The sequence below is a fragment of the Protopterus annectens genome, chromosome 2.part2 (assembly GCF_019279795.1).
Source record: "Protopterus annectens isolate FY-2018-M chromosome 2.part2, PAN1.0, whole genome shotgun sequence".
In the NCBI taxonomy this organism is placed as follows: Eukaryota; Metazoa; Chordata; order Ceratodontiformes; family Protopteridae; genus Protopterus; species Protopterus annectens.
The window spans coordinates 537,343,550-537,357,961 of record NC_056730.1 but is presented as its reverse complement, the minus strand read 5'-3'; positions in this window follow the sequence as shown (position 1 = coordinate 537,357,961).

Here is a 14,412-nt window from a genome sequence, read left to right as displayed (position 1 = left end):
AGTTTCTTTAGTCAAGCTTCATAGGGCATCTACTTGAGGCCAGTGATCCTCTTGGTGAGGTACTTCTGTGGTCTTTCCAGTTGTTGCAGGTGTCTTGTAAGGTACATCCCAAATGGGACACTGTACTCTATGATGGGTCTGATGAGTGATGCATAGAGGGGCCCAATGACCTCTTTCGATCTGGATGCAAACCCTTTTGTGATTAGGTGGGCCACATAGAAGGATTTTCTAACCACTTTGGCAATGTGATTATCAAAGGAGAGGTTGCTATCTACTTGGGTCCCCAGATCCCTTATTACGTCTTCCATATTTAGGGGGCTACCACCTATGTGATAGTTTGTGGGAACTTTGTTTTTTCCAAAGGGGATGACTATGCACTTTTTGGCATTTAGCTTGAGGCCATGGTTTTGACACCATGTTTTTGTCTCAGTGAGACCCTTTTGGAGGATGTCTGTATCAGCCGGAGGGTCAATTATAGCCCCTAGTTTGCAGTCGTCTGTGAACTTGGTCAGCCATAGTCCTCCTGTGCTTGCCTGTACCTCTGAGAAGTATATGCCGAACAGCAGGGGTCCTAGGACTGAGCCCTGGGGAACGCCACTTGTAACCGGTTTAGAGTCAGACCTAGCTCCCACAACTCGTACCATGTGAGTTATGTCCGTGAGCCAGTTGGCAACCCATCTCGTGAAGTAGGGATTTATGTTCAGGCTGGTGAGCTTGTCTATAATACCTGAGTGGTTATGGTGTCGAAGGCCTTTGCGAGGTCTAGGTAGGCTGTTATGGACCACCTTTCCCTCATCTATAGCCTTGGTAACTGTCTCAAGGAAGTCCACCAGGTTTAGGAGGCATGATCTGCCCTTAACAAAGCTAAACTGGGTAGGGTCCAATGTTTGGAGGTTCCCAATGTCTCTGTTAATGAGATCCATGATGATGCGCTCCATAGCTTTGTAGACCAAGCCGGTCAGGCTTATAGGGCGATAGTTCCCAGGGTCTGTTGTGGCTTCACCTTTGTGGCGCGGAATAACCATTGCTGTAGAGCAGGGTAGCACAGAATCTACCCATGAACCCACTGTTCAGTGCAATAGTGTAGCCACAGATGGAGCATACAAGCAAGTAAACAGAATATAATCAACAACATTTATAAAGTGGCCATGCTATTATCCCTAACCCCAGCATTATCAGAGTGAAACACCACCCCTACCTTTTTAGATAGACCAGAAGGATGTGTCTCTTCGATGAACAACTGGCAGTATATGGCACAGGTAAATAAAAAGAGGATAAAACATCAGATACAACCAGCCTACTTCTTCCACATTTAACTTTCTTATGGTTATGACCCTGTTCATTTTTCTTTTGAAGTTCCATATCCTAAAACACAAATGGACTAACATTTTGTCAGTTTACCATTTCCCATCTTGCTTATAAATGTATTTTTAGTTTGTTGACTAGGTAGGTGGACTGACTCTGAAAGATACAAGACAAAACATTCAGAATTACAATCAGAGAAAATAATCCAGTGGTGTACATACAATCCATTCTTTCAGATTTATTATCCTGAACTAAGTCTGGACATTCATGGAAATGCACTGTAGAGACTAGGCCTTTACTGTCATTTGAAAATGTTCCCAATTTTATATTTAACTTTCTGACTGCAGAATACCACAAAGGCACTGGCCTTGCACTGCAACTGAAGGACTTGAATCTGTTCTTTGTTTGACCCAGGCTCAGTTAGTGAGCATGTCTTTAGAGACTGGTGATAGCATGGAAATGATGACCTGTACATCCCAAGACGATCAATCTTTGGGAATAGGCTGAGGGAAGATGAAGCTGCTATGCTGCTTTCTAGAGATGGGTTACAGGATGACAATGGTCTGGCCAGCAAAGATGGGCATACTGACACATCTTTGCATAGGGTAGCACCGAATCTACCCATCAACCTACTGTTCAGTGCAATAGTGTATCCACAGATGGAGCATAGAAGCAAGTAAACAGAATATAATCAACAAGTTTTCTAAAGTGGCCATGCTATTATCCCTTACCCCAGCATTATCAGAGTGAAACACTGCCCCTACTTTTTTAGATAGACAAGAAGGATGTGTCTCTTCAATGACACAGGTAGATGAAAAGAGGATAAAACCTCAGGTGCAACCAGCCTACTTCTTCCACATTTAACTTTCTTATGGTTATGACCCTGTTCATTTTACTTTTGAAGTTCCATATCCTAAAACACAAATGGACTAACATTTTGTCAGTTTACCATTTCCCATCTATTCCAGTCAGATATGTTGCACCTAAATGAAATACAAGCTAAAAATAATTCTCTTAATTGTTTGTTACATGTCTGGATAACATCACACGAGCCAATGTGAGTTAGTTTGTAAGTATAGTAGTTGTGAGATATTTACTTACTTACTTACTTATTTATTTATTTCTATTTGTCTACCGGAGTAGATACACATTTAATTGCAGTATTAGAGTGGATTAAAATGTTATATTTCTCTCTTTAAAGATTTATGTTTCATTGATCTTTTACAAATCAGCTTGACACTGTTTATCAGACCACCAATATATGTTTCTATGATATTTCAACTTCAGAATTTTAGACATTACTGGGCTCTAGTCCACAACTCTGTCTAGAACCAAAATGGATTGTTCCTCTACCTGTTGTCAGCCATTAATGGTGATACTGATTTATCCTGTCAGCCTAGAAACATATTAGTTTAAAACTTAGAAGGCCAGATTCAGTAATCTAGCATGGTGGGTATGTGGATAGCTCAACTTGCCACCTTCCCCAGGGCCAAGCACCTATATGTGGTTGGTGTTCAAAGAGCAACTTGCTTCTTTTGCTGTAAGCCTGATCTAATACCATGTCATCATTATCATCAGCCCCATTTTTCTTATTTTCCACATGGGGTGAAGGTGTCATGTCAGCTGTCACCATCTCTCAGTTCAATGCCACTCTCCTACCTTCTTTGACAGTCATGCCTGAATGTTGCAGGTCTTCTCTCACACAATCCTTCTATCTCTTTACTGGATGTTTTTGTTTTCCTCTTGCCTTCTTCTTTTCTGCACGTGTCCAAGCCACCTTGATCTGCTCTCTTTGACTTTCCCTGCAATTGTAGCTACTCTGGCTTCTACTCTGGTGTCATTATTTCTTCATCTGCCCATGGTGTGCATCCTACTACTTGTCTCAGGCACTTCATCTCCATCATCCCTAGCTTCCTCAACTGCTCTGCCTTTACAGGCCAGTTTGCTGTACCATACAGTAGTACTGGTCCCACCACTGTTTTGTACACCTTACTTTTCAACTTCTTTGGCATTCTTCTGTCATACACTACACCTGACACTCTGTGCCATCTGGCTGTGGTCTGTTTGGTTCTAGCTTTGACCTCCCCATTCAGATTTTCCTAGTCCTCAATTAACCCTCCCATATACTTGAAGCTGTTAATCTTTTCCACTATTTTCCCCTTTCCTTCTCGATTCTCACCTTCTTCTGATTTCCCCTAATTGTTGCCATTACAACTGTTTACCTATACTCAAATTCATCCCATGTGTCTTTAGTTTTGCATTCCACTCTCCCATCCTTTTCTGAAGTTCTTGCTCAGAGTCTGCCTGTAATGCCACATAGTCTGCATACTTCAACTTTGTTGATCTAGCCCCTCCGCCCTGTTTGTTAATGTAGCAAATCTAATGATCTAATGATCTAATATTATGTAGTATCTACCAATAAACTAGCTAGCTATATTGAGTGCATGCTACATAGAGGTCTGATTTAGATCTAAATAAAGAGTTTCAGAAAGCCTGAAAAATAATGCATAGACTAATTAATACATAACTGATAAGTTTTGATCTTTGCTGGAATTTAGACCTGCTTTTCAAAGAAAGTATTTAGCGTTTTCTCATCCTGTTCAACCATTCATATACCTGCAAGATTGCTTAAGTAAAATAAATCCCCACTTCAAAGATGAGCATAGTTTTGACATTATGACATTCCACCTGTCTTTGAAGTAGTTTATCAAATGCATGTGTTAACTGACATATCCTGTTATGTACATGGGGTTCTATGGTTCATCTTGTCAAAGCAGAGCTTTAGTAATTGCACATTGCCACATACATGATGGCAATAACCTTGTGGCTGAGAAACACTGCCTTATTACTTTATTAAAAATGCATCATAGATGCGGCCCTGAAGGCTACAGCCCTGGAAGTGAACTATAGACTACATTACAGAAGCACCCCAGTTTAAGCAACAAAACTAAACAAAAGCATAGAAATTAGAGAGGTAGCCAGTAATCTTGAGAGTGCAAAACAAAATACAAACAGCTAGCATCATTAAAACGAAAACACATGGAAAAAAAAAAAACATGAAAAAACTGCCCTTGAGATATATAGCCTTTCATTTTTTGCTAATGATACTGGAATACAAAATATAAGGCCACAGTGGAGGAGATAGGTAGCCTGGTTCAACAACTATGCCACGCCCTTAACATAGTCCCACAGATGAAATACTGAATGTGATTCCAGTATACGTGGCAGGTGATAAGGTCTACCAAATATATGAGATGATGGCAGACCCAGATAACAGTTTAAAAATGGAAATTAAAACTTACCGCTTCCAGTCAAAAAAGAAATGTGCAGATTGAAATATTTTAATTTAGAGACACTGTACAGTAGGAATATGGCATTTAGCACGAATATTCAGGCTCTGTGCAGTTAGCAAGCTATTTCACAGTCGGTGGTACAGGGTTTGATTCTTTCCATTTATCTAGTGTGCTACTCTAAACAAGTCACTTGACCAGACAGTGCTCCTGTGTCACCCTTGAAAAGTAACGTGTGTGTAGTGAGCTTACCTGGTTAACAAATGTAGAATAGGTAGGGTGAAAACACATATATATTATACTAGGTGGAGTGTACAAACAAAGAATCATGAATTCCATGTCACAGGATAAATAAAAGCACAAATACTACAGACATAAAGCTCTGGAAGAGTAAGAAAATGTACTGTTAGTGCCAGGTATAACATCAGAGAAACTCTTAGGTTTTACAAAGTCACCAGAAATGTCAGAAATACAAGGTGGCAGAATAATAAAATAAGAGGCATTAGCAAAGCAGCCAGCGTTAGTTATCGTATTGAGAAAAAAAAAAAATAAAGAACAATGAATCAAAAGATATGAATGCAGCAGATAATAATGACAGTAACAGATCTGTGTGTAGGTACTGTATAGGACAACACCCACTTCAGTGCTGCACTCAATAAAGGGAAAAGTGTAAAATGAATGTGAAATACCAGATCACTTGCCAAATGTGCATAATAAAAGCAGTAGAAATGGCAACCCATAGTGCAGACAGAAGAAGATGTATGAAAGAAAAGATGCTGAAATAGATGGAGTGCATTCCATATAGTGAACATGTCAGATGACAATCAATATTAGCTAGAAAGCAGTAGAGATATAAAAGAATAACAATCTGCCTATATGCAGTAAACAACAACAATGTGCATAATGCAGTAAACAACAACAATGTGCATAGATGCAGTAAACAAAAATGAGAACAGCACAAGAGCTAAGATATAGATAAAGACTATGGGCCTAGAGGTGAGGAAGTTAAAAGACTCAGGTGCATCTTCTACGATATTATTAAGTAGCATTTACAAAAAATTAAGGCTCAATGTTTCAGAAAACTAGTGGAAAAAATATGCCCTTTGTACTCAGCAGTGACACTGCCTCTGACAAGTTGTTTTAAATGAGCTGCAAAGGTGTATGACAGAGTGACACATTCAGTGCATTACAATGTCCTGTGCCAAATTTCTTGAGTTATTTATTCTGTAATCATTTCACTAGGGCTGATCCAGTAAAAGTGAAACAAAATTAAAAAAAGACAAACTGTTAAATTAATACAATCATTTGTTTAAAGCTGTTAGGAAGTTATATAAATAATAGGCTAAGCTGAAAATAAACTCTAATATAACACTTGCAACCCACCCACAGAGGAATACAGTTTTAGCTCAAACTTAGAAAAATGTAGAAAAAATGAAGAGTATTTAGTCGGACTCCATTAGTCTGTCTCACCTATAGTTACACCCCAAAAGAAAGAATCGTAGGTTATATATGAAATCAGGATTGCATTATCTTGAGCTACACTTAGCAGAAGCAATACATCCTTTTAGCCACACATAAGGAATTGATTTTTCTTTCTTTTGGGAGGATTCTGCATCTGAGTTGTTCTAGCATATCAGAGAATAAGTCACATAAAATGTAAAAAGTGTAGATAACCACACTAATGTAAATACGTTTCAGAAACACTGGAAAAGAACATGAAGCACTAAGGAGAATGTTTAAAGTGTACTGGTCACTGTTTGAATCATCTTGTTTTGCAATGAATTCAATTTCCTGGCCAACTCATGTAAAAATTGCAGTTGATTTTGCAACAAATGAAGATTGTTGTTCACTACTTAGTTAGCTACTTTTATTGCTTGCTTGCCCAGCTTTTCTCTATAACCACAACTCACAAGATAATACCATTATAGACACCAGACAATGGTTTACATCCATATGGATAAGCAACCACCCAACTTAGTTCTTTAGAAGAGCAGCTACTTTTTATATTGTGGTTTCATTAGTAAAACTTCACATATGTTCATTTTTGATGTAAGGTGTGTCACCTACAAGACTTAGATGATAATTTGCATATCTAGATGTAAGAAGTAACAGCTGTTGCATGTAGCATAAAAACACAGTAGCATATGCATTCATTAGGTAGGGAGGGATTGTGGGATCTACCTTTTGTGATGTCATGGTCAGAGTTTTCAGCTCTGAGAAAAAAGTTTCAAGGGACCATCCTTTATCGATAAGATACAATTCGAAAACAACATATTTTTCTATTAAAACTTTATAATTTGGTATTGTATTTGGTAAGGAAGTCATACCCAACTTCAAGAATTTGTAACTTGTGCTTTACTGAGAAAGTAGACAATACACTTTAACAGACTTAGGGAAAATAGGCTGACCTTGAATAATGAGAATGTGAATTTGATAAGAAGGTACGTTAATATGACAATTTTCATATTTCAGGCAACAGTCTACCGGATGACCTTGTTAAGATAAAATTTGTACATAACGTGTTATAACCTACATATGGAAAAGAGGTAAGTAAGGGACTGATTAGGCATGGCTAACTGTAGATCTAGTTTTGAAAAAAATAACCTTAATGCACAACACAGACAGCTTATGTAAACATGTACCACTTGAGTGGTCTGAAATCCCCAAGGAGCCCAACACAGACAGCTTATGTAAACATGTACCACTTGAGTGGTCTGAAATCCCCAAGGAGCCCAACACAGACAGCTTATGTAAACATGTACCACTTGAGTGATCTGAAATCACCAAGGAGCCCAACACAGACAGCTTATGTAAACATGTACCACTTGAGTGGTCTGAAATCACCAAGGAGCCCAACACAGACAGCTTATTTAAACATGTACCACTTGAGTGATCTGAAATCACCAAGGAGCCCAACACAGACAGTTTGTGTAAACATGTACGACCTGAGTTGTCTGATATCACCAAGGAGCCCAACACAGACAGCTTATGTAAACATGTACCCCTAGAGTGGTCTGAAATCACCAAGGAGCCCAACACAGACAGCTTATGTAAACATGTATCACTTGAGTGATCAGAAATCACCAAGGAGCCCAACACAGACAGCGTATGCAAACATGTACCACTTGACTGGTCTGAAATCACCAAGGAGCCCAACACAGACAGCTTATGCAAACATATACCACTTAAATGGTCTGAAATCAACAAGGAACCCAACACAGACAGCTTATGCAAACATGTACCACTTGAGTGGTCTGAAATCACCAAGGAGCCCAACACAGACAGCTTATGTAAACATGTACCACTTGAGTGATCTGAAATCCCCAAGGAGCCCAACACAGACAGTTTGTGTAAACATGTACCACTTGAGTGGTCTGACATCACCAAGGAGCACAACACAGACAGCTTATGTAAACATGTACTGTACCACTTGAGTGGTCTGACATCACCAAGGAGCCCAACATAGACAACTTATGTAAACATGTGTTACTTTCATGGTCTGACATCACCAAGGAGCCCAACACAGACAGCTTATGTAAACATGCGCCATTTTAGTGACCTGAAATCATCAAGGAGCCCAACACAGACAGCTTATGTAAACATGTACCACTTGAGTGGTCTGACATCACCAAGGAGCCCAACACAGACAGCTTATATAAACATGTACCACTTGAGTGGTTTGAAATCACCAAGGAGCCCTAAAACAGTAAGAGAAAAGCAGTGACTCAGAGTCCTTTATTATTTATTCATTTATTTGGCATTTGTTTACCGGGAAAGTCAACTGGGCCAAATTCAGCTGAGGCTCAGGGAGAAAAGCTCCACAATTATAATTAATCAAAAATCAAATAAAAATATTTTAAATCACAAAGTATGTAACACTACAAAGCACAGGAGTGAAAAAACGTTGTAATCAGCAAAACATAGAACATGTGCTTCATAGTAGAGTGCAATGAAAAACAATAATGAGTTGGAGAAAAATACGGGAAGAAAAATTCAGTAGTCATATTATTTGTTTAAAATATTAGTATGCGATAAATGAGACCTGAGGCAATACTAATAAGATATTTAAAAGAGATATGATTAGAGACAATGAGGAGGAAATTGAGTGATACCTTGGTATGAGACAGAGAAAGAGTGTTCATATTAGGATGGAGAGGAAACAAGATTAAAGGAAGAGTGCAGGGTAGGTTATGCATTATTTTGGTAAGCAGTACAGAGCAGCACTAAATATAGATGACAAGTCAGTGTTCCTGGGTTTGAGCCTAAGTCAGTAGATCATTATCAGATGAGCAAAAATGATTATTCCCAAACTGAGAAAGAAACACTGTCAGGAGTATGGGCCTGTGAACATTTTCATATGTATCTGTTTGGCCAGGTGTTTACACTAATGACAAACCACAATCCACCAGATACAATATTTAACAACTCCAAGTCTAAACCATCACTGCTTAGGATAGCTAACGAAGCTGCAGTGATGACAGTTTAAAGAGCAGTATAAAAGAAAAAGCAAAGCATTGCTGTTTGTATATCAATATATTTGTCTCTGCAGAGGGATATGAATATGGTAGAGGTAAATAAGTATATAGTTCCAAGAGCAGTAAGGAGACAGAGACTGAAACAGAAAAGGGCAGAATACTGTAACTCAGGAAAGAACTTGGTATTTTTTTCTGGATTAGTAATACAAGGTGTAAGAAAAAATACAAAAGTGACTGTGTTGCTCTGGTTATAAAGAGATAATGACATGAAAACAAGAGCTAAGATTCAGAAAAACACAAATATTTAAGGAAGGAGAAACATGATATCAAAAGGACAAAAGAAAAAAAAAAAGAATTGAAAGAACTGATGAAGCACACCCTGATGTAATGACAATCAAGGGTATTGTCAGTGGAAGGATTTGATCTGCAGATATGAATGAGGTAATTGGAAACATTTTTTGATATGTCATATCAAAACGAGTAACAGCCAGATTCAATAAAGCCTACACTGTCCATTTGGATTTAATAAGCAGTTCTACACGGTGTGAAAAGCTGTGCAGAGCTGTGTCAGCAAGGTAAATACTGTGGCAAGCAAATTACAGCATAAGCAGCTGAATTGTATGCTAATCAACCAATCCAAGATGGAGGAGCTATTCAACAAGCCATAAAGCAACTGTGTAGACTCAGTGCTGGTTTTCCCTGCAAATTCCCAAACCTACTGGAATACAGACACAGAAAGGAGTCTACACAGAATGAATGTTAGGGGCTGCTATTGCTTGAATTCATGTGTATGTGCAACAGGCTGAAGTTTATGCTGCTGCTGCTGCTAATAGACCACTGCTAAGAAGGAAAAGAGTTTTCAGACCCAGGCTAACTTATCAAAATCTACATGATGTGTAAGTTGTAGAGTGCTACAGGGTAGGTAGAGACACACAACAGGAACTCTACAATGTCTGTCATCCTCAACTCAGAGCCAGGGCAAACCAAGGGGAACCCATCACAGTGTAGAAAAAGGTATGTGTAGCACTTAGAATTTTAACTACCGGTACCTTTCAGAGACCAACAGGGGAGATGCTGGGGGTGTCAAAGGCATCAGCATCCAGGATCCTCCATCAAGTCTATGCTCAAACATGGCAGTGACCACATATTTTCCTATATTCCTGAGGATAGGGCCGGGCAGAAATATTCAGGAGTTCTGTCCTGTAGCATACTACCCTGAAGTACTGGCTGTAATAGACTGAACACATGTAGAAATTAAGGCACCACCTGGGGAACAAGGAAGGCTCTACATAAATAGAAAGGGCTTCTACTGTATTAACTGCCAAGTCATGTGTAATGCCAAGGGAATCATCTTGAATGTGCTGGCAACCCAGGCAGCTACCACAACTCACATATCTGGCACACCTTCCAACTGTATCAGATGTTCACTAGGGGGATATCCCATGGGGTCATTTACTGGGGGATGCATGTTATGCACTGGAACTGTCTGATAATGCTCATCAGAAATGTGCACACACCTAATGAAGAACACCATAATGAGGCGCACGCTCAAACCATAAATATCATACAGCGCGTGTTTGGGCTGCTGAAGTTGTGGTTCCCATGTCTTGATACATCTGGGGGGAACTCTGCAGTACAATCCATGTACATGTACTGAAATATTCACAGTATGTGTCATACTACACAACATCATTCTGAGAAAACAGCTTCAGCAGGATCAACAAGGGGAAGGGGCATGCATCCCACCAACAATGGCAAGGCCACCACAGCCAAATGCAGGTGAGGATTCAGAGGGGGAACCAACAGCTGCTGGGGTATAGGCAGACATAGGTGTGCTCAATATGCCTTCACCTTGGCTAAGAGACAACGCATGGCACACTTACTCACCACCTAAGGGCCTAAAACTTTTCTCCTATGCACATACATATGGTAATATTGATGCCAGGCAAGGCCCACAACATTTACCTACCCATGTAATGGCTGTGTACTGCTTGCATCAGAGTCAGCTCTGAAATAAAACTGTTGCAACTGCTGGATTTACAAGGTAAGTGTTGAACCTGGGGTGTATTGTCTAATACTATGAATGACTGACATATCCTTGCATTTTTTTACTTGGTAATATAAGCAAGTAAAAGGTAAGTGATTTGTACAGAAATGACCTTAACATGTGACAGCAGAGACCTATTTGACTTATATGTGTCTATTATTAAGTAGTAGGCCTCAGGCATCAAAGATTCACACAGTCATACTTCTCAAAAGTAGTGATGGTGATTGCATGCCCTCAGTTTAGAACCATACACTTGTACTGGAAAATCATTAAAGAGAGAAGTTAGACAGCAATGACACACATTTCAGTTTCAGACTTCACAACCCACACAAGATCATTAATAATGATGATGGAAAAAACTTTAATGCTATCAACTGTCTAACGTTCTAAGACCAATATAAGTCAAAGGTACACTTACCAATTCAACTTCACAAATGCAGATATACTAAGCACTAAATCAGCTATGCACCCTGAACATCAAACACAAAGATTATGTATCCCTGAATCCAAAAGATAGAAAACAGGAATATGGCACAGTTATCATCACTTGCACAGGGTGTTGTGGGGAGTGGTAGGAGGGGCAGAAGGAAGCCTGGGCTGACACAAAAGGTAGTGACTCTGTGTGAGTAAGAAAGAGAAGCAGGCAGACATTCATATAAAGTAACAAATGGCCAATAACACAAAATGTCTGCATGAACACAGCCAAGCTCTGTGTTAATTCTATGTCTTGGTATGCCAGACAGGTGTGAGCCATGCATGGTAATGGTGGCAATTAATTATTGTCATACCTGACCTCGAGAACTGGCTCTGCTGGAAGTTGCACTGACATGTCCACACCCACAGTCAGATGCACTGCTGCTACCTGAATGTTACTGATATCTGCTGGATGAGCTCCCCTCACAAGAATTCCCAGGACCAGGACCCCATGGTCTGCTATGTCTGGGTGTGGACAGCTCAACCACTGATGAAGCAGTGGAAGTACTGCCATTATGAGAGTGTTATAGGGCATGGCCACATTAGCTAAAAGCAGATGATGTGGCTGACTTATGCCCACAAGGATGCCATCCTCCTCCAGGCAAACATTCCATCACAGACACTTTCTGATCCAATGCATCCTTTATCTAATCCATTGAAGCAGCAACACGGTGGAGCCAGTCACGCATGTTAGCCTGTGCCACATCTACAACCCTAAGCATTTCTCTGGAGGACCTAATGGAACATGCCTGTGCCTCCATGATGGCCCTAAACCTATATTGAGAGGCATGGGAAGAGACACCTGGATTATGTGGAGGATAGACAGCAGGCCTTCTCTGAGCACCTCTAACAACCCTCCTGTGTGGTACCTCAACCACACTTTGGCTACAACCAGAGTCAACAGGCACTGAAGCTGCAACAACCACACTTCCCTGATTGATTGTCTTGCCCTCCACCTCGCTGTGTCTGATGGAATTTCAGGGGAATGCTGTATGTCAACCTCAATGTTATATTCACCCTCTGCACCCTCTGACTGTGCAGCTGTTTGGCCACTGTTTGGCCACCATCATTATCAAAGTCTGCTGATAGTCTGACATCAGGTGGTAAAAGTTCCACACTTCCACTGTCAGGATCACCTGTGATAGTAAACAACAAACACAGGAAAAATTATTACCTACACTACTATAGTCCAACATATGCAAACAAACTAACAGTGGTGCCACTATTATGTAAATTATAGCAATGTATACAACAGTCCTAACACCCACATCGCACACTAAAACAGGACAACATCATCACAATTAACAGTAACACAAGGGGCAAAACTTTTTTCTGTTTATATGTCCATTAACTATACTTGCAACAAGAACTTGGATGACAAGCCCAACCTAAGTCCCATGTGTAATCAATTAGAATGTGTTGTTAACTGTAGCAATCTTCAATCCCTCCCAACCAATTTATTGTTAAACAGAGCTAACATATTGATGTAAATAGTTTACTATACAAGAGTATTTAACAATGGAGATACATAAACCTACATGAAAGCTCCTTCTGGGACATGCTTGCAGTCCCTGAAACGGTAGCACCAATGTCAAGGACATGCTGTTCTGCACTTTCCTAGGAACTGTCTGGATCTTTGACAGTGGATAGTAACTCCTCATTTACTGTTAGTGATGGGTCTGTAGCAGCCCCCCCCCCACCCATCTGATCATGGGCTACTGCAGCTGCTTTCCTCTGTGCCGATGAGATCATGTCAGTGACCCTATAGTGCATCTGATCATATGTCCTGCTGTGGCCACCTACTGCATTGACATCTGCAACTATCTGCTGTTAAATTTATATTTTATCTGAAATATCTCTATGTCATCTCTCAAGCAGAAAGGCACCATGTCACCTAAAAGCTTCCACAATAACCTGATTCACAGGGTCACTGAAGGGTGGTTTTCAGGGATTGGGACACTCCATAGTCCTAGGTATTCTAAAAGACAAAAGAAAGATAATACATATACATATCACATAACTACAAAATCACTGTTCCCAGATAAAACAGAAAAGGTACCATTTCAGTATTACCTACTGGAGAAACATAAAACAGTCTAGAGATTTGAAATATGAATAACAGGCTGCATACAAAAAAGGGAGAGTAACAATAGCAATATCTCCTTGTTGTTTGTGCTGTAACAGAAATGCAGCTTTCCTCCCCCACCAGCAATAGAACAGGAAAATGACACATTTTGCTAACAAACCATTAGTGAAATACTAAAAGTGCTATCAAATGAAATGTCCCGAAACATGTTTACAGATTTAATACAGAACATTCTGTTTTAAGGTATTGCTAATCATGTATACCTGTGAAATGCCCTGACAAACATGCTCATGCCATCAGTGCACTTCTAACTAATGCATACAGTTAAAAGTTTACTATATATATATATATATATATATATATTTATTTATGGGTCTACTTCATATGATCGACAGTTCATTTGATCGACAGTTCATTTGATCGACACTCATTTGACTGAGACCAAAACATCTAAAGTTCAAAACACCTAAAACCCATTTGATCGAAACTCATAACACTGACACATGAAATTAAAAGCATTATGCCCTCTTCCCCACTGTAGAGCGATCCTGGAGTTAGTATATATAGTTGGGGGGGGCATAGCCCCCCCACATAGTTTAGATAAATATTGTTATCTGCAAAGAGTTAGTAATTTCAGTTATAAATATCCATGTGTATGTTTGCAATGTATGAAGTATGTGGGGGGCTACACCCCCCACACCCCCATTGTGGGGGGCTGTGCCCCCCACCCCCCCA